Below are 13,666 nucleotides of genomic sequence, written 5' to 3'. Positions count from 1 at the left end.
TATCCTGGCCGGACTACTGTTGTCAGTGATATAAGTATTTGAAATGAACATGATTTCTTAATGTCTAGTGACACATCAGGGCCATTTTGTGATTAACTGAAATAGATTTCTTACATTCAGCTTCTTTAACTAAACTAAACTAGTCTGACAGAGGGAGGAACAGCGGGATACTGAAGATTAAAAGATGCATAATTGATAAGGTTTTTCTTTGATTTTTTCATTAAAACAACATTTATTACATTTTGTCATAATTTTTGTTATAAAAGATTAAAACGTTGTTTGTTATGGAAGTTATTTGAGAGCAAAAACAAAAGTCTGGGTCTCGCTGTATCGCTCAGGCTGCACTGCAGTGTCTATTCACAGGAGCGATCCCACTACTGATCGACACGGGGGCTTTGACCTGCTCCGTCTCCGATCTGGGCCGGTTCACCCCTCCTTAGACGACCTGGTGGTCCCAAGCTCCCCCAGGATCACCATATCGATACCGAACTTAGTGTGGACACCTGATCAACATAGTCCACTGCAGCCCAGAACCCCTGAACTCAAGCGATCCGCCAGCCTCAGTCTCCCAGCAGCTTGGATTACAGGCGCGCGCCACTGCACCCGACGAGAGCTGCAGCATCAGCGCTGATACTCAATCTAGCTATATATATATATTATTGTATTTTGTTCACTGTAAGGTAAAGAGCAAAAATCTGAATGTCACATTTATTAGAATCTCACATCATTTTTGCTATGCATTTTAAAATTGTCTTAATTGCCTTGATTGTCTCTAATCTTCTGTTTTGTACCTTATCCTGAAGGCAGTCAATGATTTTCAGGTATAACAGTCCCTCCAGAGTAGCATCAGCATCCTCCAGAAACTTCACCTTATCTAAGTAGGATATCAGCCGGTCATTCAGGTCTTGCACGGTGGCCTTCTCGCTCCTCTGGAAGTGATCATAATCCCTTCCATAACACGCTCCAGTCATGATTCTTGTGCCCAATCTTCCACTGTGTCCACCATGACATCCGCATCCTCCGTCAATTCTGTATGGTCGACATGAAAACCAATTATGGACTTTTTTTTAATCAACTGATGAATTATTATTATTGTTATTATCATTTTCTAGAGAAATTCTCAATAGCCACTGTTCTTTAGCTTAGAGGTCTGAATATTCTGTTTCTTTTCTTTTCTTTTCTTTTCCAAAGTATTATTGGTGCCCAGATAGAAATGTATAATATAGGCCTATATTGTCTGGACTTCCACTGGAAAAGAAATGTAAAAAACTTCAGTTCAACCAAAAATGTACTTTCCCTCATGTCAGTTCAATCCTGCATGATTTACTTTCTAAAATACTCCTAAATCCTGCCCTAGGTTTTCATGAAACTCCTCCACTTGTGTACTATACAGGAATACTACGTTATGCTGCTAATCAATTTAGTCAGATTGAGTATCAGCGCTGATGCTGCAGCTCTCGTCGGGTGCAGTGGCGCGCGCCTGTAATCCAAGCTGCTGGGAGACTGAGGCTGGTGGATCGCTTGAGTTCCGGGGTTCTGGGCTGCAGTGGACTATGTTGATCAGGTGTCCACACTAAGTTCGATATCGATATGGTGCTCCTGGGGGAGCTCGGGACCACCAGGTCGTCTAAGGAGGGGTGAACCGGCCCAGGTCGGAGACGGAGCAGGTCAAAGCCCCCGTGTCGATCAGTAGTGGGATCACACCTGTGAATAGACACTGCAGTGCAGCCTGAGCGATACAGAGAGACCCAGACTTTTGCGTGTGGACTAACAGCAAAAGAAAGATTTTCAGATTAATTATATGATTAAGAATTCAGTAATAACCAAATAATTTCACTCTTACTTTGTCAACTCCAGATACGACCTTCTCACATTCAAATGTGTAATCTTTTTTTAAACTTGATATCTTTTCAGCAGTTTCTGTATGTCATGTCAAATGACTGGTATATCTCCTCTCTCTGACAGATATGTGAAATGTACCACCACAGTTAAGACTTCCCTCAATCACCTGCATCTGACTCTTTGGCTCAAGACAGTAATACTCGTATATGTTGCATATGGTGATATTATTTGATAATTTCATGGAGAAAACGGGATAATTTACACATTTTGCGACTTATAGGATATATATCTATATATATATATATATATATATATATATATATAGATATATATATATAGATATATATATCTATATATATATATCTATATATATATAGATATATATATATATATATATATATAGATATATATATAGATATATATATACAATATAGACCAAAAGTTTGGACACACCTTCTCATTCAAAGAGTTTTCTTTATTTTCATGACTACGAAAATTGTAGATTCACACTGAAGACATCAAAACTATGAATTAACACATGTGGAATTATAAATGGAATTATATACATAACACAAAAGTGTGAAACAACTGAAAATATGTCATATTGTAGGTTTTTCTTTTGCTTTTATTACTGCTTTGCACACTCTTGGCTTTCTCTTGATGAGCTTCAAGAGGTATTCACCTGAAATGGTCTTCCAACAGTCTTGAAGGAGTTCCCCGAGAGATGCTTAGCACTTCTTGCCCCTTTTGCCTTCTGTCTGCGGTCCAGCTCACCCCTAAACCATCTGGATTGGGTTCAGGTCCGGTGACTGTGGAGGCCAGGTCATCTGGCGCAGCACCCCATCACTCTCCTTCTTGCTCAAATAGCCCTTGATGGTCATGAAAATAAAGAAAACTATTTGAATCAGAAGGTGTGTCCAAACTTTTGGTCTGTACTGTATATATATATATATATATATATATATATATATATATATATATATATATATATATATATATATATATATATATATATACAGTAGTAATTTGTACATTATCCCATTATATATAATGTTATATTTTTTAATTCTTTCCAGCTAATTAAACAGGTAAAAACAAAATACAATAAAAAATAGAAATATTTGTAGGCAGGGCTTAATTTAATCCATTGATTATTGTGGTTTTTCTATGAAAAGTGAGCATGAAGGGAAGCAGATCTGAATGTCGGGCAAACATTACAGCTGAGATAAATGATCATATCTTATATTACAGGAAGAACAAGTTATGATGGAAAGTGTCAAAAACTAAACTAAACATTTATTAAAAATATATTCACAATAAAATCAGCAACATTCATTAAGAAAATAAATAGGGTCAGTTTTTATTTCATGCTGACTAACTTATTTCTACAAAGTTCCCATTTAAGGCTGCCTCAGAGGTTCTTATCATGGCCATCCTGGTTCCTATCTTCAGTTGTTCTGAATCGGTTTGACTTGATTGTCCACAGCAATTTTCAAGGGTTTCCATATATAAGGTACAATATTTCCTCCTGTATTTCTGCTGTAATTAGGAGAAAACTGCTTGTTTTATTCTTTATATTTATGTACATAAACTGTTAAACAAAAATAAACAATATTTCCTGTGGGGAAATAAACAACAACAACAACAAATGCATTTAAGAATTGTAATTAAGTAATTCTAATTTATTAATGTCTGTGTTCATTGTTAATAATAGTATATTCAATTGAATAATCATCCTGCAGTCCTCTTGGATGTATGTTGGGCCCCCGGTGGGTTTCACAGCCCAGTCCTGGAGCTTCCAGTTGAAAGAGAGTTTTCTGTCAGAGCTGCTTCATAATTTCCTGATGTTGTATCACCAGAACATACATTAGTTTCAGTCACAGGTGCTCCAGATGTTCCTGTCAGGACTGCAGCCAGTGCCACACCTGACACCTCAGTCCCTTAATTATTTTATTTCTTCTAGGAATATAAACAGCAAAGTTTTCCACAATAACATTAACAAGCTGTTTGTACATGTGATAAATACACATGCATATGATAAATAAAACAGGTAATAAACCCCTAAAAATCCAAAATTACCACAGATTAATCATGATTTAACAACTGAGATGAATTAAATGATAGTCAGATGTGTTGAAATAAAGGAAAATAGCAACTGAATTGTATACATTAAAAGTGAAAAACTAAATTTTTGCTGAATTTTTTGAAGATGTTAAAACTCTAAGAAGTTCTCTGCTCCACAGCTAATGTCAGTCTAGTGTTCTGCTGTGCTGTACTCGAGGTGTCAGTGATCTCTAGATTGAGTATCAGCGCTGATGCTGCAGCTCTCGTCGGGTGCAGTGGCGCGCGCCTGTAATCCAAGCTGCTGGGAGGCTGAGGCTGGCGGATCGCTTGAGTTCAGGGGTTCTGGGCTGCAGTGGACTATGTTGATCAGGTGTCCACACTAAGTTCGGTATCGATATGGTGCTCCTGGGGGAGCTCGGGACCACCAGGTTGTCTAAGGAGGGGTGAACCGGCCCAGGTCGGAGACGGAGCAGGTCAAAGCCCCCGTGTCGATCAGTAGTGGGATCTTAGACACTGCAGTGCAGCCTGAGCGATACAGCGAGACTCAGACTTTTGGGTTTGCTCTCAAATAACTTCGATGACAAACAACATTTTAATCTTTTATATCAAAAATTGTTATGACAAAAAATTAATAAATGTTGTTTTAATGAAAAAATAAAAGAAAAACCTTTTCAATTATTCGTCTTTTAATCTCCAGTATCCCCCGCTGTCCCTCCCTCTGTCAGACTAGTTTAGTTTAGTTAATGTAGGCCTCTTTGTTAATATATCAATCTATCTCTCTCCGGATGCTTTGCTGAGAGATGGAGAGGCAGTGACAGGAACCTCTGAACCAGGAGAGGAACTTCTGGGATCACGACAACCATCAGATGGAGCTTTTCCACAAAGTCGACTGAGACAGGGCAATTTTGGGACTAACGGTTGTCAGTCCTGAACGATGCTATGACATTGAGGGAAGTCTTGAAATGAGTCTATGGTGATAAGTAGTGCAAATAAAATTTCCATTTCTACTAAATATTGTAGAAACATAATTTTCTGTAAAGTTGCTTTGCAATGATTTGTATCGTAAAAAGCACTATTCAAATGAATTTGAATTGAGTTGAATTTACATTTGGCTTTAGTAAATGTGAAGATGCTTCTTTATGCTATATATACATTATTTTTAGGTTATATTTAGGATGATATAACTGAGTCAGATCATTTTTTATGAGAGTAGTAGGCATTATTTTATGAATCTCTGTTTTACGCTGATACAAATATTTGTAGTAGGCTAATATGTGGCCAAGATACAGAATGGCAAGTCTTTTGAAGGATCGTTTTACACTAACTTTAATCTAATTGTAATAGTTTGATCTTTGTCCACCTCCAGCTGGTCATGAAATATAGAGGCTGAATATGAAGAGAAATATCACTTCCAGAGAGACGATATAGTACCGGTCATTTGTCATGAAATACGGAGCGCCTCTTCAATTAAAAACAAGTGCAACGCCGCAAATATCATTGCTGAAAAGATAAAAATTTTAAAAAAAGTTTACAAATTTGTAAAATGCTACAAAATCTATTGACAAGTAAGAGCGAAACTATTTGATTATCATTGAAATCTTAATCATATAATTAATCTGCAATTCTTTCTTTCGCTTTTAGTTCATCTGCAGGAACAAACCCAAAAGTCTGGGTCTCTCTGTATCGCTCAGGCTGCACTGCAGTGTCTATTCACAGGTGCGATCCCACTACTGATCGACACGGGGGCTTTGACCTGCTCCGTCTCCGACCTGGGCCGGTTCACCCCTCCTTAGACGACCTGGTGGTCCCGAGCTCCCCCAGGAGCACCATATCAATACCAAACTTAGTGTGGACACCTGATCAACATAGTCCACTGCAGCCCAGAACCCCTGAACTCAAGCGATCCGCCAGCCTCAGTCTCCCAGCAGCTTGGATTACAGGCGCGCGCCACTGCACCCGACGAGAGCTGCAGCATCAGCGCTGATACTCAATCTCACTAAATTGATTAGCAGCATAATGTAGTAGCCCTGTATAGTGCGTCATTTGGGAAACAAGTGGAGGTGTTTCATGAAAACCTAGGGCAAGACTCAGGAGTATTTTAGAAAGTCAGTCATGCAGGATTGATCTGACATGAGGGGAAGTGAAATTTTTGGTTGAACTGAAGTTCCATAGTTCTTTATATTTCAGTGGAAATCCAGACAATATAAGCCTATGTTGCACATTTCTGTCTGGGCACCAGTAATTATTTTGTACAAGAAAAGAAAAGAAAAGAAAGTTGTTGTACAGTTGCAGTGTCAACGGCAGTTGTTTTTGGGGAAAAGACCCGCATCTCGACCTGCTCTTTTCATGTCGGCCATAAAGAATTGACGGAGGATGCGGATGTCATGGTGGACACAATGGAAGATATATATATATATATATATATATATATATATATATATATATATATATATATATATATATATATATATATATATATATATATATATATATATATATATATATATATATATATATATATATATAGTAGTGTTTTAAATTTAACAGTAGTTTACAGATACAGTGCAATAGATCTTAGTCAGAGTAGTCATATTTTTGACAGTAATGAAAACAAGATGGATAGAAGTACAGTGCATTCTACTGTTGTTTAACACACAGATTATTTATCTAATGAGATGTCTTTCCATTTTGAAGGTTGTGAGAGCTGAAATATTTGATCTAGGTCTATCTCTTGCAGCTTTATTATTATATGATTATGGCTTCTAACATGATTAAGGTCTGGCTATTTGATTGTACATCATAATTATGTTTATATATAATGATTTTGTTTCCCACTTAATTTTCCATAAATCAGCTATGAGAATGAGGCGGTGACACAGCAGTGTGTTAAAGCTGACGTCGATAACCTGCATTGCCTACTTGATAAGACATGCCTTGCAAAAGGCAACTTGTAGATGCTGACCTGTGCTGCAGGAGGAGCTGGTATGATTGAAGAAAACTCACCAGGATGTGTGCAGCAGAATATATATTTTTTTATTGTGTATGTTTTGAATGAAGATAGCAATGATTTCCTAAGCCATTATGGTTGTGTGTTCATGTGTGTTTATAGGAGGCAGCACTACTCAGTCAGTTGACAGACACAGAAGTGTGTGTGGAAGTGGATGCTGCTCCTCAGCAAGACCTGAACAAGGTTTTAGATGACATCCGTTGGCATTATGAGACCATCATAGACAAACATCGCAGAGAACAGGAGTGCTGGTTCAAAGAGAAGGTGAGACTTTTGTCTTTTTAATTGACTTTACAGTTTGGAATGGTATTAATGCAGAAAAATAACATACCGTAGCTCAGTGACTCATGATTTAAATGGCTCACTTATTGTGTTTGTGGCTCTTTTTAAGATTGCAGACGTGTGTAAAGTTGCTGCCCACCATCACAGAATGTGTACAAACCTCTAGTTCATGAATCTCAGATTTGCGGCGTATGCAGTGTCTGAGATCGAGCTGCAGTCTCAAATCAGCATGGTGAGACACAGGATGTGACAAACAGAAAAAAGGAAATAGAAAGGGATTGTGAGTGGCAGTGGAAAGAGAGTTTTGGTAATAAATTGTCTGAAAGTTAACAAAGGGTTAACTAATGCCAACTGTTACATAATAGCTAGATGTATTTGTGTGTGTGTGTTTGTGTGTCTGTGTGTGTGTGTGTGTGTGTGTTAATCCAATCCAGTTGAAAGAGAGATTTCTGTCACAGCTGCTTCATAATTTCCTGATGTTGTATCACCAGAACATCTTCCAGTCACAGCTTTTATTTCTTCTAGGAATAATAACAGCAAAGTTTGCCACAATAAAATTAATGAGCTTAACGTGTGTACATGTGATAAATATACATGCATATGATAAATAAAACAGATAATAAACTGGCTAAAAATCCCAAAAGATTCATGTATTAACAATTGAGATGGATTAAATGATATTCAGATGTGTTGAAGTAAAGGAAAATTGCAACTGAATGTTTTAAAAAGTGGAAAACTAGATTTTTGCTGATTTGTTTTGAAGATGTATAAACTCTAAGAAGTTCTCTGCTCCACAGCTAATGTCAGTGTAGTGTTCTGCTGTGCTGTACTCGAGGTGTCAGTGATCTCTAGATTGAGTATCAGCGCTGATGCTGCAGCTCTCGTCGGGTGCAGTGGCGCGCGCCTGTAATCCAAGCTGCTGGGAGACTGAGGCTGGTGGATCGCTTGAGTTCAGGGGTTCTGGGCTGTAGTGGACTATGTTGATCAGGTGTCCACACTAAGTTCAGTATCGATGTGGTGCTCCTGGGGGAGCTCGGGACCACCAGGTCGTCTAAGGAGGGGTGAACCGGCCCAGGTCGGAGACGGAGCAGGTCAAATCCCCCGTGTCGATCAGTAGTGGGATCGCACCTGTGAATAGACACTGCAGTGCAGCCTGAGCAATACAGCGAGACCCAGACTTTTGTTTTTGCTCTCAAATAACTTCGATGACAAACAACATTTTAATCTTTTATAACAAAAAATGTTATGACAAAATGTAATAAATGTTGTTTTAATGAAAAAATCTAAGAAAAACCTTTTCAATTATGCATCTTTTAATCTCCAGTATCCCCGCTGTCCCTCCCTCTGTCAGACTAGTTTAGTTTAGTTAAAGAAGCTGAATGTAAGAAATCTATTTCAGTTAATCATAAAATGGCCCTGATGTGTCACTAGACATTAAGAAATCATGTTCATTTCAAATACTTATATCACTGACAACAGTAGTCCGGCCAGGATAATGTAATTTAAAAAGTGGACTTGCAGCCCTCAACTGATGTTGATGTTGTCATTTTGTGTTTTGGCCTGACGCGCCTCCCTCCACCTATCTACCAATCACAAAGTCAGTAGTGTTTCGGGATCCGTGTTGCCAGCTTTGCTGTAACCTACCCTAACTCCAGTCGGATAAAAATGTCTAATGTTACTAAATCAAAAAGACCTCGTTATAATTCAGATTTTCGTTGTGACAAAGTCAGAAATAAAACCAGAATTTGAATTGGAGATGTAGTATTGTATTGTATTGTAGTTACATTAATGACAGATAAATAACGTTACAAGTTAGACTAACAGTTACCGTTCTGTCTGTCAGATACGAACATACATCTTTACGATTATACTGTCACATACGACCATAAATCTTTACGATTATATTTAACTAATGACAATTAGTAATTTTTTTAAATACATACCTACTTATCAAAATATCTCTCATGAAGCATAAACAATTAACAGAAAAAAAAACTTACTGTGTACATCTGTTCGTCACTTGCATTGGAAGCTCATTGAAGCAGCCTACGTTTCTGCTGAATCCATCTGGCAACCTCGAGTCAGGGGGTAGGGGATACACCACTCTACAGTATTTTTATAGTGAGTGCAGTACCAGTTTAGGCCACAATCCTACATATGGCTCCTTTAATGTAGGCCTCTTTGTTAATATATCAATCTATCTCTCTCCAGATGCTTTGCTGAGAGATGGAGAGGCAGTGACAGGAACCTCTGAACCATGAGAGGATCTTCTGGGATCACGACAACCATCAGATGGAGCTTTTGCACAAAGTCGGCTGAGACAGGGCAATTTTGGGACTAACGCTTGTCAGTCCTGAACGATGCTATGACATTGAGGTTGAATAGTTTGATCTTTGTCCACCTCCAGCTGGTCATGAAATAAAGACGCTGAATATGAACAGAAATATCACTTCCACAGAGAGACGATATAGTAGGCTACCAGTCATTTAAGATATAGTACCAGTCATTTGTCATGAAATACAGTAGCGCCTCTTCAATTAAAAACGAGTTCAAATATCGGCAAATATCATTGCTAAAAAGATAAAAAGTTTAAAACAGTTTACAAATTTGTAAAATGCTACAAAATCTGGAGTTTACAAGTAAGAGTAAAACGATTTGATTATCATTGAATTCTTAATAATATAATTAATATATATTTTTTCTGTTAGTCCACACGCAAAAGTCTGGGTCTCGCTGTATCGCTCAGGCTGCACTGCAGTGTCTATTCACAGGTGCGATCCCACTACTGATCGACACGGGGGCTTTGACCTGCTCCGTCTCCGACCTGGGCCGGTTCACCCCTCCTTAGAAGACCTGGTGGTCCCAAGCTCCCCCAGGAGCACCATATCGATACCGAACTTAGTGTGGACACCTGATCAACATAGTCCACTGCAGCCCAGAACCCCTGAACTCAAGCGATCCACCAGCCTCAGTCTCCCAGCAGCTTGGATTACAGGCGCGCGCCACTGCACCCGACGAGAGCTGCAGCATCAGCGCTGATACTCAATCTAGAGATCACTGACACCTCGAGTACAGCACAGCAGAACAATAGACTGACATTAGCCGTGGAGCAGAGAACTAATTACAGTTTAAACATCTCCAAACAAATTAGCAGAAATCGAGTTTTTCACTTTTTAATTTAAAACATTCAATCCTTTACTTCATCACATCTGAATTTCATTTAGTCCATCTCACATTAATCATTTGTGATAACTTTGGATTTTTAGCCGGTTTATTACCTGTTTTATTTATCATATGCATGCATATTTATCAAATGTACACACATTAAGCTCATTCATTTTATTTTGGCAAACTTTGCTGTTTTTATTCCTAGAAGAAATAAAAGCTGTGACTGGAGCATGCTCTGGTGATACAACATCAGGAAATTAAGAAGCAGCTCTGACAGAAAACTCTCTTTCAACTGGAAGCTCCAGGACTGGGCTGTGAAACCCACCGTGGGCCGCAACATACATCCAAGAGGACTGCAGGATGATTTAAAATTATTCAAATGAATATACTATTGTTAACAATGAGCACAATTAGAATAACTTAATTAAAATGCTTAAATATTTTTTGTCTTTATTTACCCACAACAATTATTGTTTCTTTTTGTTTAACAGTTACTTTTTATTTATATAAAAAATGTCCTTATTATAGCAGAAATACTGAAGGAAATATATGGGGAAAGCTTTGAAAATTGATCAATCAAGTCAAACCGATTCAGAACAACTGAAGATAGGAAACAGGATGGCCATGATAAGAACCTCTGAGGCAGCCTTAAATGGGAACTTGGAAGAAATATGTTTAGTCAGCATGAAATCAAAACCTATTTATTTTCTTAATGAATGTCGCTGATTTTTATTGGGAATATATATATATATATATATATATATATATATATATATATATATATATATATATATATATATATATATATATATATATTTTTTTTTTTTTTTTTTTTTTTTTTTTTTTTTTTTTTTCTGTTACATGCTCAATTTTCTCTGCTGTGTGCGGCAGCGCTGCAGTCAAGACCATCACATTCAGATCTGCTTCCATTCACTTTTCACAAGAAAACAACAATTGAATAGAATTAAGCCCTGCCTAGATTTATTCATTTATTTATTTATTTATTTTTTATTTATTTTTTCTTGTTTGATTAGCTGGAAAGCACTCAGAATTTAATATTTACTAAAATGTAATTTATTCCCGTGATGGCAACTCTGAATTTTCATAGATACTCTAGTCTTCAGTGTCACATCGTCCTTCAGAGATCGTTCTAATATGCTGATCTGTTGCTCAAGAAACATTTCTTCTTATTAAACCAAAGTCACTGCACCTGTTTGCTAAGAATTTTTGGAGCACTTCATGCTTCCTTCTGCTGACCAGCTTTTTGAAGATGCTGATTTCATTTTGCAGCAGGATTTGGCACCTGCCCACACTGCCAAAAGCACCAAAAGTTGGTTAAATGACCATGCTGTTGGTGTGCTTGACTGGCCAGCAAACTCACCACACCTGAACCCCAAAGATAATCTATTTGGTATTGTCAAGAGGAAAATGAGAAACAAGAGACCAAAAAAAAAAAAAAAAAAATGCAGATGAGCTGAAGGCCACTCTCAAAGAAACCTGGGCTTCCATTCCACCCCAGCAGTGCCACAAACTGATCACCTCCATGCCATGCCGAACTGAGGCAACAATTAAAGCAAAAGGAGCCTCTACCAAGTATTGAGTACATGAACAAAAAATTTACATACTTTCCAGAAAGCCAGCAGTTTAATAAAAATATTTTTTTTTAAATTGGTTTTATGAAGTATTATACTCAGTTGAGATTGTGATTTGGTGGGATTTTGTCAAATGTGAGCCAAAATCATCACAATTAAAAAGAACCAAAGACTTAAACTACTTCAGTCTGTGTGCATCTAATTTACTTAAACCAAGTTTCACAGTTTGAGTTGAATTACTGAAATAAAAGGAAACTTTCCCACAACATTCTTATTTATTGAGATGCACCTGTATGTGGACCCTTTTTGGAATATTTTTGTTAGACCAAGTATTCCATTCTCGCTGCTTTTTCGCACATTATACACTCGAGGTGTCAGTGAGCACTAGATTGAGTATCAGCGCTGATGCTGCAGCTCTCGTCGGGTGCAGTGGCGCGTGCCTGTAATCCAAGCTGCTGGGAGACTGAGGCTGGCGGATCGCTTGAGTTCAGGGGTTCTGGGCTGCAGTGGACTATGTTGATCAGGTGTCCACACTAAGTTCGGTATCGATATGGTGCTCCTGGGGGAGCTCGGGACCACCAGGTCGTCTAAGGAGGGGTGAACCGGCCCAGGTCGGAGACGGAGCAGGTCAAAGCCCCCGTGTCGATCAGTAGTGGGATCGCGCCTGTGAATAGACACTGCAGTGCAGCCTGAGCGATACAGAGAGACCCAGACTTTTGCGTGTGGACTAACAGAAAAAAAATATATTAATTATTTTATTAAGAATTCAGTGATAATCAAATCGTTTTACTCTTACTTGTAAACTCCAGATTTTGTAGCATTTTACAAATTTGTAAACTGTTTTAAACTTTTTATCTTTTCAGCAATGATATTTGCCGATATTTGAACTTGTTTTTAATTGAAGAGGCGCTATTTCATGACAAATGACTGGTACTATATCTTCTCTCTGTGGAAGTGATATTTCTGTTCATATTCAGCCTCTATATTTCATGACCTGCTGGATGTGGACAAAGATCAAACTATTACAATTAGATTTAAAGTTAGTATAAAACTATCCTTCAAAATTACCTGATCTAGATTCTGTATCTTAGCCACATATTAAAAAAAAAGATTTATAACAGCATAAAACAGAGGCTCATAAAATAATTCCTACACCTCTCAGTAATAGTTCTCTGATTTACTTCAGTTATATCATCCTAAGGAAAACCTAAAAATAATGTATATATAGCATAAAGAAGCACATTTTCTAAAGCCAAATGTAAATTCATTTCAAGATTATTTGTTTAGCGCTTTTTTACGATACAAATCATTGCAAAGCAACTTTACAGAAAATTAAGTTTCTACAATATTTAGGAGAAATATAAATGTCATAGCATCTTTCAGGGCTGACAGGTTGAGTTAGTCCCAGAATTCTTAGTTGATAAGAATTCAAATAATGCCCTGTTAACTACATTTAATTGTGTCATGTCTAATATATCTAACAAAGCCATGTCAACAATATACATTTTTGTCCTGCCTACTAGATAAAATTGCCAACATTATAATGAAAAAGTGAAAGTGAGAAAGCGACATGACATTCAGCCAAGTATGGTGACCCATACTCAGAATTTGTGCTCTGCATTTAATCCATCCGAAGTGTACACACACACACACACACACACACACACACACACACACACACACACACACACACACACACAAACTTCTATTT

Source organism: Carassius auratus, chromosome 36, assembly GCF_003368295.1.
Source record: "Carassius auratus strain Wakin chromosome 36, ASM336829v1, whole genome shotgun sequence".
NCBI lineage: Eukaryota > Metazoa > Chordata > Actinopteri > Cypriniformes > Cyprinidae > Carassius > Carassius auratus.
The sequence above is the reverse complement of the archived record's forward strand: the minus strand, read 5'-3'. Positions refer to the sequence as shown.